General features: G+C 35.8%; 1 pseudogene; it reads left to right on the forward strand.

The window, feature by feature from the left end:
• Positions 1-14,240: 14,240 nt before the first annotated feature.
• LOC100257597 (probable glutathione S-transferase parC) lies at positions 14,241-16,216 on the forward strand (annotated as a pseudogene).
• Positions 16,217-16,653: the final 437 nt, after the last annotated feature.

Below are 16,653 nucleotides of genomic sequence, written 5' to 3' on the forward strand. Positions count from 1 at the left end.
CACTTGACTTAATGGGTCAGTCAAGTGAATTAAGGTGAGCCCATAGAAATCAAGCAACAATGTGTCTAGCCCCATTATGGACCACAATGCAAAAATTAAATTAACACTGATTTATGGCATTATCAAATTGATTATGTAAGTCCACACATAAAATTCCAACAATTCTCCCACTTGGACTACATAATCAAACATCACAACATACACATAATCATAAATCAATGTCCCATAGAATCTCATCAAAAAACAAATAATCAGAAAGCAATCATATATGCTTCATTGCTTGATTCATAGGGAAATATACAATAATAGCAATCCTTCCAACAATAGCATAATATTGCAATACCAAAAGTGGCTACCACTAACTTAATACAACCTATGCTTCCAACAACCCCATTTGAGATACATGTTCCTAAAATACAACTATGGGTAAGCCTTTTGTTAGTGGATCCGCCAACATACTTTTTGTGGACATGGGCTCAATATCAATAAGAGACTCTGCTACTTTCTCCTTAACAAAATAGAACTTTACATCAATATGTTTGGATCGAGAAATACTCCTAGTGTTCTTAGAGAAAACAATAGCTGTGGAATTATCACAAAATAATTTAAGTGGTCTAGAAATGGAGTCAACAACTCCCAAAGCTAAAATAAAATTCCGAATCCACATAGCATGACAACAAGCCTCATAACATGCCACATACTATGTCTTCATAGTTGAGGATGTTGTAAGCATCTACTTGACACTTTTCCAAGATACAACTCCTCCTGCCATCACAAAAATATAGCCCGTAGTGGATTTCTTATCATCTATGCAGCCAACAAAATCAGCATCACAAAACCCAACTACATCAAGTTTGTTGGTGCGCCGATATGTCAACATTAAGTCCTTAGTTCCTTGCAAATACCTAAGGACCTTCTTAGCAGCTTTCAAATGTTGACTCCCAAGATTGCTCAAGTACCTACCCAACATGCCCACAACAAAAGCAATATCAGGGCGTGTACATACTTAAGCATACATAAGGCTGCCAACCAAAGATGAAGAAGGAATGGTTCTCATTTCCTCTCTCTCATCATCATTTTAAGGACACCGAGCCTTTGAAAAATTATCACCCTTCATAATTGGTGCTCTAATATAACTACAGTTGTGCATATTGAACCTCTTCAATATCTTCTCAATATTGGTTCTTTGAGACAATTTAAGCACCCCATTAGCCCTATCATGAAGAATCTTTATGCCCAAAACATAAAAAGCCTCACCAAGATCCTTCATGTCAAAATGGGTTGACAACACGTGTTTTGTCTCAATCAACAAGTCGGAATCATTTGATGCGAGTAGTATATCATCAACATATAAAACAAGAAATATGTAACTACTCCTATTGACCCTCAAATATATGCATTTGTCAACTGTATTCTCTTTAAAACCATTTTGGGTGATAATCCTATCAAACTTCAGATACCATTGCCTTGAAGCCTGTTTAAGACCATAAATTGACTTATTGAGCTTGCAAACTAAGTCTTCCTTTCCAACTTCTGTAAAACCAATAGGCTGCTCCATATACACATTTTCATCCAGATCACCATTCAAGAAGGTTGTCTTAACATCCATTTGATGTAGCTCCAAATCAAAATGAGCTACTATGGCCATAATCACTCTAAAAGAGTCCTTGGTCAACACAGGTGAGAAGGTTTCTTTAAAATCAATGTCTTCTCTTTGACTATAACCTTTAACCATAAGTCTAGCTTTATATATCTCTATTCACCCGCTAGAATCACATTTGGCCTTAAAGACCCACTTGCACCCAACTGGTTTACAACCATGTGGCAATTCGACCAAATCCCAAACACCATTCATATACATAGAATTCATTTCATCATCCATGGCTTCTTTCCAAGAAGTGAATTGAGGACAATGAATTGCTTCTTGATAAGTGACTGGATCAGAAGCATCATAACCATCATACTCATGCTCCTACAAATAAATCACGTAGTCATCTAAAATAGCCGTCCTATGAACCCTCTGTGATCTTCTCAAAGGAATCCCATCAACAGGAATGCTAGGTTCCACTTTATCACCATGCTCTCCTTGATTAGTGGCTAGCTATTGGACAATAGGAACATCCACATTTGGAACATGAGATGTAGGAAAAGGAATCACAACGTGCTCTTCTCTAAAATGTATCTCATGAGGCACAAAATTTGGATCAACATTAACTTCATCCTCAAAGTATACAGCCCTGTCTGATTCAATGATCCTGGTGGTATAAGATGGATAATAAAATTTGGAACCCCTTGATCCAATGCAATAACCAACAAAGAAACCACTTATGGTTTTAGGATCAAGTTTCTTTAACTGTGGGTTATATGGCCTAACCTCAGCCTTACATCCCCAAACATGGAAATGATGAAGACTCGGTTTCTTCCCTAACCATAGCTCATAAGGTGTCTTAGGCACAGACTTACTGGACACTTGATTGAAAATATATGACGCGGTCCTTAAGGCTTCACCCCATAGAAATTCTGGTAAGGAGGAATTAGACAACATGCACCTCACCATATCAAATAATGTGTGATTCCTCTTTTCTGCAACCCCATTCTATTGAGGAGTGCCTGACATTGTATATCTAGCATCAATGCCGCATTCCAATAGAAACTTAGCGAATGGTCCAGGATTCCATACAGTCTCATCATATGTCCCATAATACTCACCTCCTTTATCAGACTTCACAGCTTTAATAGACTTTCCCAACTGCAACTCCACCTTAGCCTTAAAGGCCTTAAACACATTTAGGGAGTTAAATTTATGATGGATTAGTTCAACATAACCATATATAGAGAAATCATCAATAAAAGTGATGAAATATTTATAACCCCCTAAAGCAGTTGGCGTCAAAGGACCACATATATCTATGTGGATCAAGTCTAAAGTGCCTCCACACCTATCAATCTTCTCCTTTCTGGTCTTAGCTGTCATCTTCCCCTTTAAGCAAACAACACAAGTCTTGAAGTCTGAGAAATCATGATTAGAAAGCATACCATCTCTAACCAATCTCTCTAATCTTTGCCTAGAAATATGACCTAGGCGTTTGTGCCACAACATAGAACTCAAATTCATTCTAGCACGCTTGCAACCAATAACAAAATTAACATAAGATGAATCACACAAAGGACCATGATGCAAACTGAGACTATAAAGATTGCCAAACAAAACACCATTGCCAATTAAAACTGAGTTGCTAAAAATATCCACTTTTCCACCTCCAAAGTGGAAAGAATAACCTTGTCTATCCAAAATAGATACAGAAATCAAATTTCTCCTAAGTGAGGGTATGTAAGCAACATCGTGTAACAATAAAAAGCTTTCAGTAGCCAATCTTAGCTTTATCATGCCAAAAAAATCTATTTTCACTCTACTTCCATCACCCATATACACAAATTCTTCATGCTTTGACGACCCATTTTCTTTTTCATCTCCTGTAAAGAATTAGTAACATGAATAGTGGCACCAATATCTAACCATCAAGAATTGGCATGAACATCAACAACATTAGTCTCAATCATGTTTGCATTCAAGTAAGTTGTCATTTCTGTCTTATCAATCTTAGTATAATTTGCTCTCACATATTCCAAAAAATCTTTGGCCCTTTCCGTCTTTGGCACACATCCTTTAATGGACTTATCCATAGTGTATTTCATCACCATCAAACAACTCCTATTGGAGTGCTCCCATTTCTCATAAAAGAATCTTTCATCTGCAGAGCTCATATCAGTGGGCTTACTTGGCTCATCAACTCTCAAAGCCAGGTCCAGATTGTACAGAGTCATATGCACATTGAAAGACTAAAACCATTCCTCAAAATTGTTTCTAGTAAGAAGCTTGATGGTAGACAATTAAAGAGTAATAACAGGATTGCTAGTAGCTGGAAAACAAAAAAATTAAACAATATGCATGTTACTACAAAATCATGTTATTTGCTAGTTTCCAGAATTACTCAATTTACCAATAGCTTGGAATTTTGAAAATTCCACAGTGGTAAGGACAACTAATTGAATATTACAACCAAGATGCACTAACTTTATTACCAAAAGGGCAAAGAAAATTAGTACGGTTCATAATATATATAATTAATTTCCTTCACAAATCTAAGCATCCTACCAAGTATTATAATCATTGATAGGACAATTATGATACCCGTATGGACCTTAGTAATCACAATAATAAAACAACCAAAAGTGGAAGACTAAATATCTCAACAAAGACAATTTGACACATATAGGATCACGATAGGCAACCACATATATGTTCACTATTATCATGATAAATTCAAAATATCTCAATTTGTACAACTTGACACACTTGGAATTGCGATAGGCAATCACTCAAGTGTTCTTCCATGTCATAATAAATTGAGATATTCAACAAAATAGCATAGGACAACATTATTGGTATAAAACAAAAAATTATACACAAAAGAACAACAATAATAATAATAATTGTCCCAATAAAGCCAAACTTAATAAATGCATAATAATTTCAACATATGCATTATCAATCCAAGAATGACAATTTTTTTTTTTTGGTGACGTCATCGTCTTCTCCACGGGCTGAATAGATCTGGTTCAGGCTTAACAAATCTTGATGAGAAAAAAAAAAATTCCGGCCAAAAATTATGTAATTTCCAATGCAAACAAATGGTTTTCCATCCTCAAACATTAATCCATCAATCTTGACCAAAAATTGCACAAAAAAGCATAAACGAAGAACCTTAAGAAACCCTAATTTTTTAAATCCCATCAATTGAGTTCCAAAAACCCAAAAAAAAAAATGATGGGTTTTCCTCCAAAAGGTTTCTACAAGTCTCTAACATCAATTTGGCTTCAAAACGGAGAATTAACACCAAACAAAAAAAAGCCCCAAAATTGGCTTCCAAATCAAAAACAGAAACCCTAAATAATCCAAAAAAAATGCAGCTTAAATGTCATCCATGGTGGCTCTGATACCAATTTTTGAAAAAAAATTAAACCACAAACAGGATCTCATGAAAGACATTAAAGCATACAATAAAAAATTGTGAATTAAGAAAAACTGACCTTGATTGATCCCATGGAAAACCATTCCTGTGCTCGTCTGGTGTTCAAGGATGCGCTCAATTCGTGAAGGAGAAAAACCCCGAGTTCAATTGGTTCTTCCCTTTCTACACCCAAAATACCGTGTGTGCTTTAAAGAGTTCGTTTGTGCAGTACATTCTCTTCTAAGCCCCAAAGAGAAAACATAACATAATAGGATAGCCACCCCTGCCTTTTTTCCCTTATATATATATCATATATCACACATACACAATTTGGACCACTTGACTTAATGGGTCAGTCGAGTGAATTAGGGTGAGCCCATAGAAATCAAGCAATAATGTGTCCATCCCTATTATGGACCACAATGCGAAAATTAAATTAACACTGATTTATGGCATTATCAAATTGATTATGTAAGTCCACACATAAAATTCCAACAATCCATTCACGAAAAAAGTAGTAGCAGAAAAATTTGTGGAGGGAGTTGTGAAACTGCATGGTATGCCTCAATCAATTATCAGTGATAGGGACCCTATCTTCATCAGCAAGTTCTGGCAAGAATTCTTTAAGATGTCGGGTTCACAATTGAAAATGAGTTATGCTTATCATCCTCAAACGGATGGTCAGTTTGAAGTTCTTAATAGGTGCGTGGAATATTATTTATGTTGTTTTGTACATCAACAGTCATGCCAATGGAGTTCCTTTATGGGCAACTTTCACTAACAATTCCATCATACTCGATTGGCTCGTCTCCGGTTGATGAAGTCGATCATAAATTTATGGCTCGAGACACACTGCTAAAGCATCTCAAGGAGTACTTAGAAGCTACGCACAATAGAATGAAACAAATTCCAGATCGTGGTCAGCGTGATGTATCATTTTAAGAGAAGGGACATGGTTTTCCTCAAACTCCACCCTTATCGGTAACACTCCATTTTTAGGCGAGCTCATCCAAAGCTAGAAAACAAGTTTTATGGGCCATATCCAATTAAGAAGAAGGTAGGTGTTGTGGCCTACAAATTCAAATTACCAAAGGGTGAGCGACTACATTCTATTTTCCATGTTTCATTGCTTAAGAAGAAGGTTGGTGATCAAACAATGACTAACCCAGAGCTTCCACCTATTGTTGATGATGGAACAATAGTTGTGGAACTTGAAGATATCTTGGACACATGTTGGGTCAAACGAGGAGCTAAGTTCTTTGAAGAAAGCTTGGTCAAATGACTCAGATTGGTTGTAGAGGATGCCATGTGAGAGAGCATAGATGAGCTTATGAAGTAGTACCCCAATTCGGACCTTGAGGACAAGCGTCCACTTGGAGGAGGGAGTAATGATGTATCTCTTCAGATGCCACGACACCCTCAATGTGTGATCAAAAGAAATCCCAAGTATCTTGCATGATGACACGCGCATAGGAGCCATGCAAATGGTTTGTTGAATTAGTCCAAAGGGGAGAAGTAGTCAACTTCGAGAATTGAGATGATTGAGCAACCATGTGCAAGATGGAACAAGTCCAAGTAGTAGTAGAAGAAATAAAGTAGTTGTTGCAAATTGTTTCATTTATTCCACATTCTGTTTCCGTTATTTAATTTCATTGTAATCATGGACCTTTAGTTTCGGTTACACATGCTGAAGATTCGTTAGGTTGTTTTATTTATAATCCTAGGACAAGAATGAGAGGGGAGAATTTTTTATCCAATTACATTTGTGGTACAATTCTCACCCGAAGAGAATACAAACTATCTAGCTATTGCTAGCTAGCTTTGATTGGGACCTCATCATTGACCATGACATTAGATCTTTATTATTTGAGATGTTATTTATGATAAACCTATATCAATGTCTATGTTTAATTATGATATGACATATTTTAGCACAAGTATGTCTATAAGTATGGATCAACTTACTCACACAAGCAATTGCCTTTGGAGATTGGAGAGAGCAAAGATGAGATTCTTTGAGCTTGTGGCACTAGAATAGCGAGTTAAGCCAAATCTCTATTAGTGTCACCTCGGAAAGAGGTTAGATGAGGTCTCTCTATTTTTTGTTTTTTAAAATTGAATATGGATAAAAGTTTAGATCCCATTGTCTATATATATAACTTGAAAAGTAGCCAGATGCAAAACCTTAATATGGTATTGGGATTATCAAATATATAAAGGATTCAGGTCAATCACCTAGTGGCAACTAGACTAAGACTCGTACAGTGTTGTGAGGAAAGATATGTACTCTTTAAGGAGAACACAATCGTAGCATGTATGTCATAGTACATATGCTTGACGACTAAGATAAGAATTAAGTGGAAGAACGAATACCTGCTTCTTCACTATGTCACAGTACATAGTACATATGCTTGATTTTATCTGAAGGGCAATGTTGAGAAAGCAATTAAAACAAAATCAATTTTGAGACTTTGTTTGGGTAGTGGGCTTAATTTTGTAACATCTATGGACCAATTGTTAATTTTTGGACCCAATTGGGCTCATAACATAATTCTCCCTAAAAAAAATACCAATGATTAAATGAATACAGAAGGTGGATCACTTTAAACCATAAAAAGAGGAAGGGAAATTTGAACCGTTTTATTGGATTCACCAACCTGGTCATCAAAACACTGAAAAAGGCACCGTAATAAATGATTTTATGGTCTTTCAATTTCATTCATCCTTTGCCAAAAGAATTAAGTTTTTTTAAATAATTATTATTATATTCTCTTTATTCTTAATACATTTTACTTGGAATTAAATAAAAGAACTTATCTTTCTCATTCTTTTATTTTTATTTCCTAACGTCTACCAATATTTAAATAAGGTATTAATATTTTACATCAAGGGTAGAAGATGCAAAATCAATAAATTTAAAAGTTACTAAAATCCATTATTGATGTATAACATTGTTCATTCTCTAGAAAAAAAAAATGTTTATATCAAAATGGGAAGAAGAACAAACTCAAGACTTAATTGGAATCATAACTTAATCTTTAATTTGATAAAAAGTACTTAACCTCCATGGGACTACAAAATGCAGGTATTCACTCTTGGAAGGATGGTATGGAGAACAAAGGGAGAAGAACAAGAAGCAATTACGAAAGAATACTTAGAATGTCTCAAGGTGTTAGAATGAGAACTTAGAGATAACTCCTACTTTGGTGGTGAAAATTTTGGGTTCGTGGATGTGGCTCTTATGCCATTTTATATTTGGTTTTATGCGTATGAGACCTTGGGCAACTTCAATGTGGAGGCCAAGTGCCCAAAGCTAATAGCATGGGCAAAGAGGTGCATGGAAAAGGAGAGTGTGTCCTCTTCCCTGCCAGACCGCCACAATGTCTATGAGTTCCTTCTAGAGTTTAAAAAATTGAATGGTATAGAATAGAAAAAGAACAGTGCTAGCTAGCACATAATGTACTTGGATTTTGTGGGGGAGAAGACTTGGGCTAAATTTACTTGTGTCGGCACAACAATTCTCCTCAAGTTTTTCAGCTCAAGAAAAATCTTATAGTGCTGAAGCATGGAGCTCTTGACATTAACACTTATTAAATCAGATTCAAGGTTCTTTGGGAAGAACTCAAGAATTTTCAACCATTACCAGTCTATCATTGTGGAAGTTTACAAGCGTGGTTAGAATATTAACAGCAAAAGAATGTGATTTAGTTTGTAATGGGCTTAAATGATTCCTATGCCCAAACAAGGTGTCAAATTTTAATGATGGAGCCTCTTCCACCTTTGTCAAAGGTTTTTGCATTGGTTATCCAAGAAGAACGACAATGATCTATCAATAATGGAATTTTATTTTTGTTAGAGCCTCTTCATTTAGGTGATGTAGATTCTACTTCACTTAATGCTCATATTGGGAATCAAGCTCCGAAGGCAAAACATGAGCGACCTCAATGTAGCCACTATGGACTATAGGGTCATACCATCAATTGTTGTTATAAATTACATGGATACCCACCTAGGTATAAGCCTAGATCCAAGACTCAATCAGGCCAGACCTAAGCTTATCAAGCCACTTCTATTGTCTCTAAGGACTCGGGAACCACAGACATGATGCTCAATAGTCTTTCCCTTAGTTAATGTCAACAACTAATTATCAAACTGAGTTCACAACTATAATATAGCTCACCTACCATTGTGGAATGGCAACAGTAAGGTGGTCCCTCGGTTTCTAGCTTCAATGGTAAATTGACTTTCTTTTCTTCTTATAATTCATTTCCTCATAATTCATAGGTTTTGGATATTGAAGCAACACACTAGGTGTGTTGCTCCCTTGATTTGTTCAAGAATTCTTTCTTGTCTTTCAATTTGAGTGTTACTCTTCCCATCGGTGAATCTGTTACTATTACTCATATAGGATCAATCACGTTATTTAACCATTTCACTCTTGAAAATGTCTCGTATGTTCCACAATTTCGATTCAAACTCCTTTTGATTAAACCTCCTTTCGATTAGTGCTCTCACTCGGTCTCATTGTTGTTCTATCAAATTTGAGTCTAAATCTTGTTTTATTTAGGACCGTATACAAGGATAGATGATTGGGATGGGTAGGCACAGTGGCAATCTATATGTTGTAGATCCAACCAATCCTTTTCCCACACTATCTCGCATCTCAGGTGTTTTTAATAATGTTTCTAAGATTGATTATGAACTTTGGAATACTCGTTTAGGGCACCCTTCCTATCTAAGACTTAATTTATTGAAAAATATATTAAATTTCAAGCGCATTGTTGACCATTCACCTTACTGTTCTATTTGTCATCTGGGTAAGAAAAAATGGTTACCCTTTCCCATTTCTAATTCTGTTTCACAATGTCCCTTTGATTTGTTGCTTATAGACATATGGGGTGCTTTTCATTTACCAACACATGATGGGTTTCGATATTTTTTTTACAATTGTGGATGATTATTCTCACCTTACTTGGGTGTATTTGTTGAAAGCAAAGTTTGATGTTAGTAGCCTTTTTCCTGCTTTTGTACTCTCATTCACACACAATTTGGGACTAGAATTAAATCAATTCATAGTGATAATGCACCTGAACTTGCTTTTTTAGACTACTTTCGTGAAAAAGGGATTTTGCCATTTCACTCATGTGTTGACACTCTTCAACAAAATTTTGTGGTAGAGCGTAAGCATAAACACTTTTTGAATGTGGCTCGGGTATTACCGTTTCAATCCAATATTCTTCTAACTTACTGCATTAATTGCATTTTAACTGATACTTATCTCATTAATAGAATTCCATCTCTCATTATTTCCAATAAAACCCCATTTGAAATTTTGCACAATTGAGTCCCCTTGTATAGTCATCTCCGTGTCTTTGGATGTCTATGTTATGGTTCTACACTAGCACGTCATCATACCAAACTTTCACCTAGAGCCATCCCTTCAGTATTTCTTAAGTATCCACTGAGTTACAAAGGTTATAAATTGTTGAATTTTTCCACTAATGCCATGTATATTACTCAAGATGTTATCTTTCATGAAACATTGTTTCCTTTTCAATCCAACGACTTGTCATCTTCCATTTATGATTTTCTTTCTAACAATATCCTTCCATCATCTCGTGCTAGCACCTTTCATTCACTTTTTCCTTCTTCTACTAATTCCAATCCAACCACTTCCACTAAGTCCCTTATTTCTTCCACTTCTCGGCCAACTTGTGTAACTAAACCACCAACTTATCTTCAAGACTACTACTGTTATTTCACTACTCTTGCTCCCATATTTGTCTTATATCCACTCTTTAGTGTTCTCGTTTATGACAAACTTTCTCCCTCACACCGTGCTCTCATTCATGCCATCTCTTCTCATGTTGAACCAACTTCCTACACTCAAGCTACTATGATTCCAAAATGGTAACAGGCTATGAAAGTTGAGCTCTATACTCTTGAGGAGAATCGTACTTGGTCCTTAACAACTTTGCCCTCTAGCAAACGAGCTATGGGATGTAAGTGGGTGTACAAGCTCAAATTTCGAGTTGATGGGTCTCTTGAGTGGTATAAAGCTCACATAGTTGCCAAATGGTACACCCAACAAGAAAGTGTGGGTTACATTGATACTATCTCACCTATAGCAAAGTTGGTAACTATTAAACTTTTATTGGCTTTAGCTACTATCCACGGTCGATTCCTTGTTCAATTAGATGTCAATAATGCTTTCCTTCACGATGATTTAACTGAAGAAGTTTACATGAGCTTGCCTCAAGGGTATCACCATAAGGGGAGACACTACCATCCAACACTATTTGCAGGTTACACAAATCAATCTATGGCCTAAATCAAGCTTCAAGGTAATGGTTTGCTAAATTTTTTGGTGTTTTATTGGACAAAGGTTTTACTCAATCAGACTTGAATCATTAATTATTTACCAAGCGTAGTGGCGAGTCATTCCTTGCATTTCTAGTGTATGTTGATGACATTGACATCGCCAGCAATGATTAAAAAATTGTTGAAGAGTTGAAAATCTTCCTTGACAGTTAATTTAAGTTGAAGGATCTCGGACAACTCAAATACTTCCTCAGTTTTGAAGTTGCTAGGTCATGAAAAGGTATCTCTGTTAGCTAAAGACACTATGCACTTTAGTTATTATCAACTTTTGGTTGTTTAGGTTGCAAACTTGCAAGCACACCCATGGAAGCTAACATTAATCTCTCACGAGATGATGAAGAGTTATTGGAGGATCCCAACTTGTATAGACATCTAATTAGCAAGCTCTTATATCTTATAATCGCATGACCGGATTTGGCTTACTTTGTGAATCGCCTCAACTCATTGAATCCTATAATATATCAAGGGTACAGTAGGGCAAGGTCTTCACTTATTTGCTACATCATTAGTTCATCTTAAGGCTTTTGCTAATTTAGATTAAGGAACCTGTAAAGATATGAGGAGATCCATTTGTAGTTTTTGTGTCTTCCTTAGAGACTCCTTAATCTCATGGAAATCTAAGAAACAAAGCACCATTTCTCGATCTTTAGCTAAGGCATAATATCAAGCAATGGACAACGTGACTTGTGAGCTAATTTGGTTGACTACTTTTCTTCATGATTTTGGGATTCAAAGCAAAGAGCCTACTACACTGTTTTGTGACATCGAAGCGGCTCGTTATATTACGACTAATCTTGTTTTCCACAAGCGAATGAAGCACATTGAAATTGCTTGTCACCTTGTCTAAGAAAAGATACAAGGAGATTGTCTCAAGACAATGCACGTGTCCTTGCAGCACCAGATTGTCAATCTCTTCACTAAGGCTCTATTCCCAACATAGTTCAACTATCTCCTCAGTAGGATGGGAATTCATAATCTCCATTCTCCATATTGAGGGGGAGTATTAGAGCATGTTGGCATTTCTACAATAAGGGTTAGTATTTTCCTTGATTATTACCCTTGGTTTCTATTTTCTTTCTTGGTCTTTTTTCTAAGCTAAGAGTTGGTTACAAGTTTGTTACTATAGCTCCCATATAGACTAGCCTTTTGGATTTATTCCATTTTTTCGTAGAGAAGCAGAGTATCAATGAATTCACTATTTTCTCTCACTTCTATTCCTTCTTTCTGGTAACTTGTTCCGCCGATGGTAGATAGTACCTTCAAATATATAAATAATAAGGGTTTGACTAAAGCTAGAAATGTACTTTTTCTAATATCTATTGAAAAAAATAGCATTAATCAAGTGGTATAATATATATATATATATATATTTAGGTCTCATTGTTTGTATTATAATTCCATTTGTTTGTACTCTTATACCTTTATCTCATTCATTTATACTTTTGTTCAACGATCTAAATCTTACTAATGGTCTGAACATTTTGTTCGATAGGTGCTCACTGCATGTTAGCATTTTCCATATAATAAAACTTGTGAATGATAGGTGCCAAGTTCCACCGCTTTCAGAAATAGGTTATAAGGACTCCACCGAACTATTGTATTCTTCTTCTCTTGTATATTGTCAGCATCTCTTCTCAATACAGATTGTGAGTGTTTATCTAGGTTAGCAATTCCGGACAAAATTCCTAAGTGTCCCCTAACTCGGCTTTCTAATTCCTATTCAGACTACTTGACTTTGAAGACTAAAACTTTGCTAAGATGCCAAGGTATGTAGCCGAGTGTGTGGTGATTGGATGTGAATCAACCCGGTTTTTAATCTTTAAATGTGTTAGAAAGTTGGGAAAAATGGTTTTTGGTGCAAGACTTTCATTCCCTTGTTTTTTGATTGAGCCAGGTGCAGGGGTGGATCTATCCAACTAATATTTTTTTTTATCAAATCTCAGCCATTAGATTAAGGGTTTCTTTTTACACTTTAAAAAGCAATCTTCTCTCATTTTTCTGGGTGGTGACTGTAGAAAAGGTGGAGAAAGTAGCCACACTCCTTGTGTTCTTCATTTTCTCATTTTGTTTTCCTAATTTGGGGTTTTTTGATTGCAAAGAAAATCCACTTCTCTTAATGTTTTCCAAACTAGTTTTTAATGGATTTTCTTGAGCAATAAATGGGTTGATTCATTCCTTCATTCACATCTCAATCTCTCATTCTATTTGGGTTTAGGTACATACCCATTTTCTTCTTGTGTGGATTCAAGAAGAGGCCGGGATTGAGCTTGGTGCGGACTCCAAGTATGCTCCGAAAGAAGAAGGTGAGAAACTGAAAATGAAGGTACTAGTTAAGTAGTTTGGGAAGGATTGGTTGGCTTGAGCTAGGTAAAACCTTGTACTCAGTTTTTATTCTTCATAGTGGAGTTTTTCAATCAGTGATAGGCCCGTGGTTTTTTATCTCTTCGGAGGTTTTCTACGTTAAAAATCCGATGTTCATTGTCTCTTTCTCTCACTCTACACTTTGATTTATTTTCTGTTTTTGATATCAATCATTGATTACTTGGGCATACTTGTTGAATGGAAGAAATATGAAGTGATTCAAGTATGATGATCCATTGAATGTCTTTAATAATTCTTCTGTTCACTTTGTTTAATGATATCATGGAGTCAATTGTTATGAGTTGAGGAGATGATTGTTCTTTTGATTTATTTTTGAGGAGTGTTGAAGCACTTGCATGTGTTTTGCATTGATAAATTGTTGGGAGAGTGTTGATACATATATTATTACTTGTGGATGTTATGCTTTGTTGAAGAGTTGTTGAAAGAAAAGTTTATTGACATTGAGATAGTTTAAGGTATGGTAATCTTTGTTGGGAGAATTTTTAAATTGTTCTACAACACCTATTCACCCCCTCTAGGTGTAGTCCATTATTGATATTCACATTTTCAACGGCTATGGCGGAGGAGATTATTCTGCTGGATGTTTGGTCTAGCATGTTTGACATGAGGGTCAGAATTGCACTAGCAGAGAAAGGTCTCAAGTATGAATACAGGGAAGAGGACTTGAGCAACAAGAGCCCTCTACTTCTGGAGATGAACCCAGTTCATAAGAAGATCCCAGTTCTGATCCACAATGGTAAACCCATTTGCGAATCCCTGATAACAGTTGAATATATTGACGAGGTTTGGAAGGATAGGTCTCCATTGTTGCCCTCTGATCCTTACCAGAGAGCTCAAGCCAGGTTCTGGGCTGATTTCGTCAACAAGAAGTCTTTCCTTCTTACCTCATTGTTTGCTGTTCATTATTTGTAGCCATTTTCAAGAATTCCCTTATTAATTCTACCGTTCATCTGCCGACTAAGTTGTTTCAGTCGGCAATTTTTGGACTGGCATGGGAATTGAATGAGGCCAGGTCAGCTCGAGTCCTTGTCAGACCTTAGCCTCAAACATCGTGTCTCCACCAAGTGGATCACTAGCTCTAAGCTTGGGCTTCACGCTTGGGCCCAAGCCCACCTCAACCCTCTTGTTCACCCATCCTCTCTCTTTCCCTACGCTTGGGCTTCGCTCTCAGGCCAAGCCTGGCCCAATCCTTCGATCTGGTCTACCCAATTCAACTCATGATTGATGAAAGTTTCAAACGACCAAAATATCTTGAAAATTTAATTTGATGAAGAAAAGAAATATGCAAATACAGTTTCAATATACAAATAGAGATTACACTACTAACACACCACTTTCTATCCTACAACAAAAAAAAAACTCATCACCTCATGCCTGTCCCATCATCTCCATTTTCTTTTATAAATCATTCATGTCAATAAAAATGTCCTTTAAAATTAATCCGAGAGCTAGACTATGTAGAGAGGGCGGGGCCATTCTTTTCCTTTCGGCTTTGAAAATGTGATAGAAAACAGGGAATAAGTGCAATAGCTATTGAGCCCGTTAGAAATTGTTTTTTATAACAATTTTTTTTTTTCAAAACATAAAATATAAAAAAAAAAAATTTAATAATTAAAAATTATTTTCTATATTTTGTTCTTAAGAATAGAAAATATGATGTTTTCAGATAACATCTTTTATTTGTTTTATATTGTTTTTACTTATTTTTTTATAATTGTTTTAAGAAATAACTATAAAAACATGTAAAATGATTAAAAATAATGTACTAAATATAAAAATTATTTTTAAAACATATTTAAACATATTAAAAATAAGTTAAAAACATTTTAAGTTTACAAACAAACTTTTGTTGTATAAAAATTAGAGAAATTTTTTTTTAAATTGCTTTCAAAAATTATTTTTAAAATTTGTTTTCAAAAACCGTGATCAAACAAACCCTTAAATTTTCTTATTCAATTTGCAATAACACATTGGAAGGACAAGTACACATTCAAATTTTTATCCTGCATACCAAAATAATAAGGGCTAAGAATAGGAAAAACAAATTTATTGGCTTTAACTTATTATGAAATCAACTAAATACCGTGGAACCATGTAGTACAGATATATGAAAATGGAAGGAAGATATGGGCGACAAAAGGAGCAGAACAGGAGGTTGCCAAGAAGGAATACATACAAGACCTTAAGCTGTTGGAAGGAGTGCTTGGAGATAAACCCTACTTTGGAGGTGAGACACTTGGGTTCCTAGACATTGCGCTCGTCACATTTTCAGCTGGTTTTTTGTGTACGAGACTTTTGGCAACTTCAGCATAGAGGCTGAGTGCCCCAAGCTGATGGCATGGGCTAAGAGGTGCCGGGGAAAGGAGAGTGTGGCTAGGTCTCTTGCTGACCAGCATCAAGTCTATGAATTCCTTTCAAAGAAGTATGGTCTGACCAAGTAGAAAAGGATGGGCATGCATGTACCCACTACACTGCAGACAGCTCACAAGGGACAGCATATATGTTATATATGGTTACTGCCTCTGGCTACGGAGCTTGTTTTATAGGTAACAAAATAAAGGGTTCTCTCTGGTGAGTGTAGCTGGAAAGGGTTTTGTGTATAATAAATAAGCACTAATGAAAACTTAAAAATAATATGTGAAAAGCAAGTCCAAAAGCACCCATATGTGTGAAAAGGCCAACAAAAGCTAATATGCGAAAACTTAAAGCAATAGTAGTAGTGTTACTCTTTAGTCTTTAGGCCATTGTCAATTGAATGTACATGTGTTTGGGACGTAAGAGTGTGTTACAGTAAGAGTAATTATTACTCATGAGTAGGTTTTGAATGCACCAACATTTATTGGAAGCTTGATTGGTTCTTTGCTTGAAATCTTGTACG

This window comes from Vitis vinifera, chromosome 19 (genome assembly GCF_030704535.1).
Source record: "Vitis vinifera cultivar Pinot Noir 40024 chromosome 19, ASM3070453v1".
Classification (NCBI taxonomy): Eukaryota; Viridiplantae; Streptophyta; class Magnoliopsida; order Vitales; family Vitaceae; genus Vitis; species Vitis vinifera.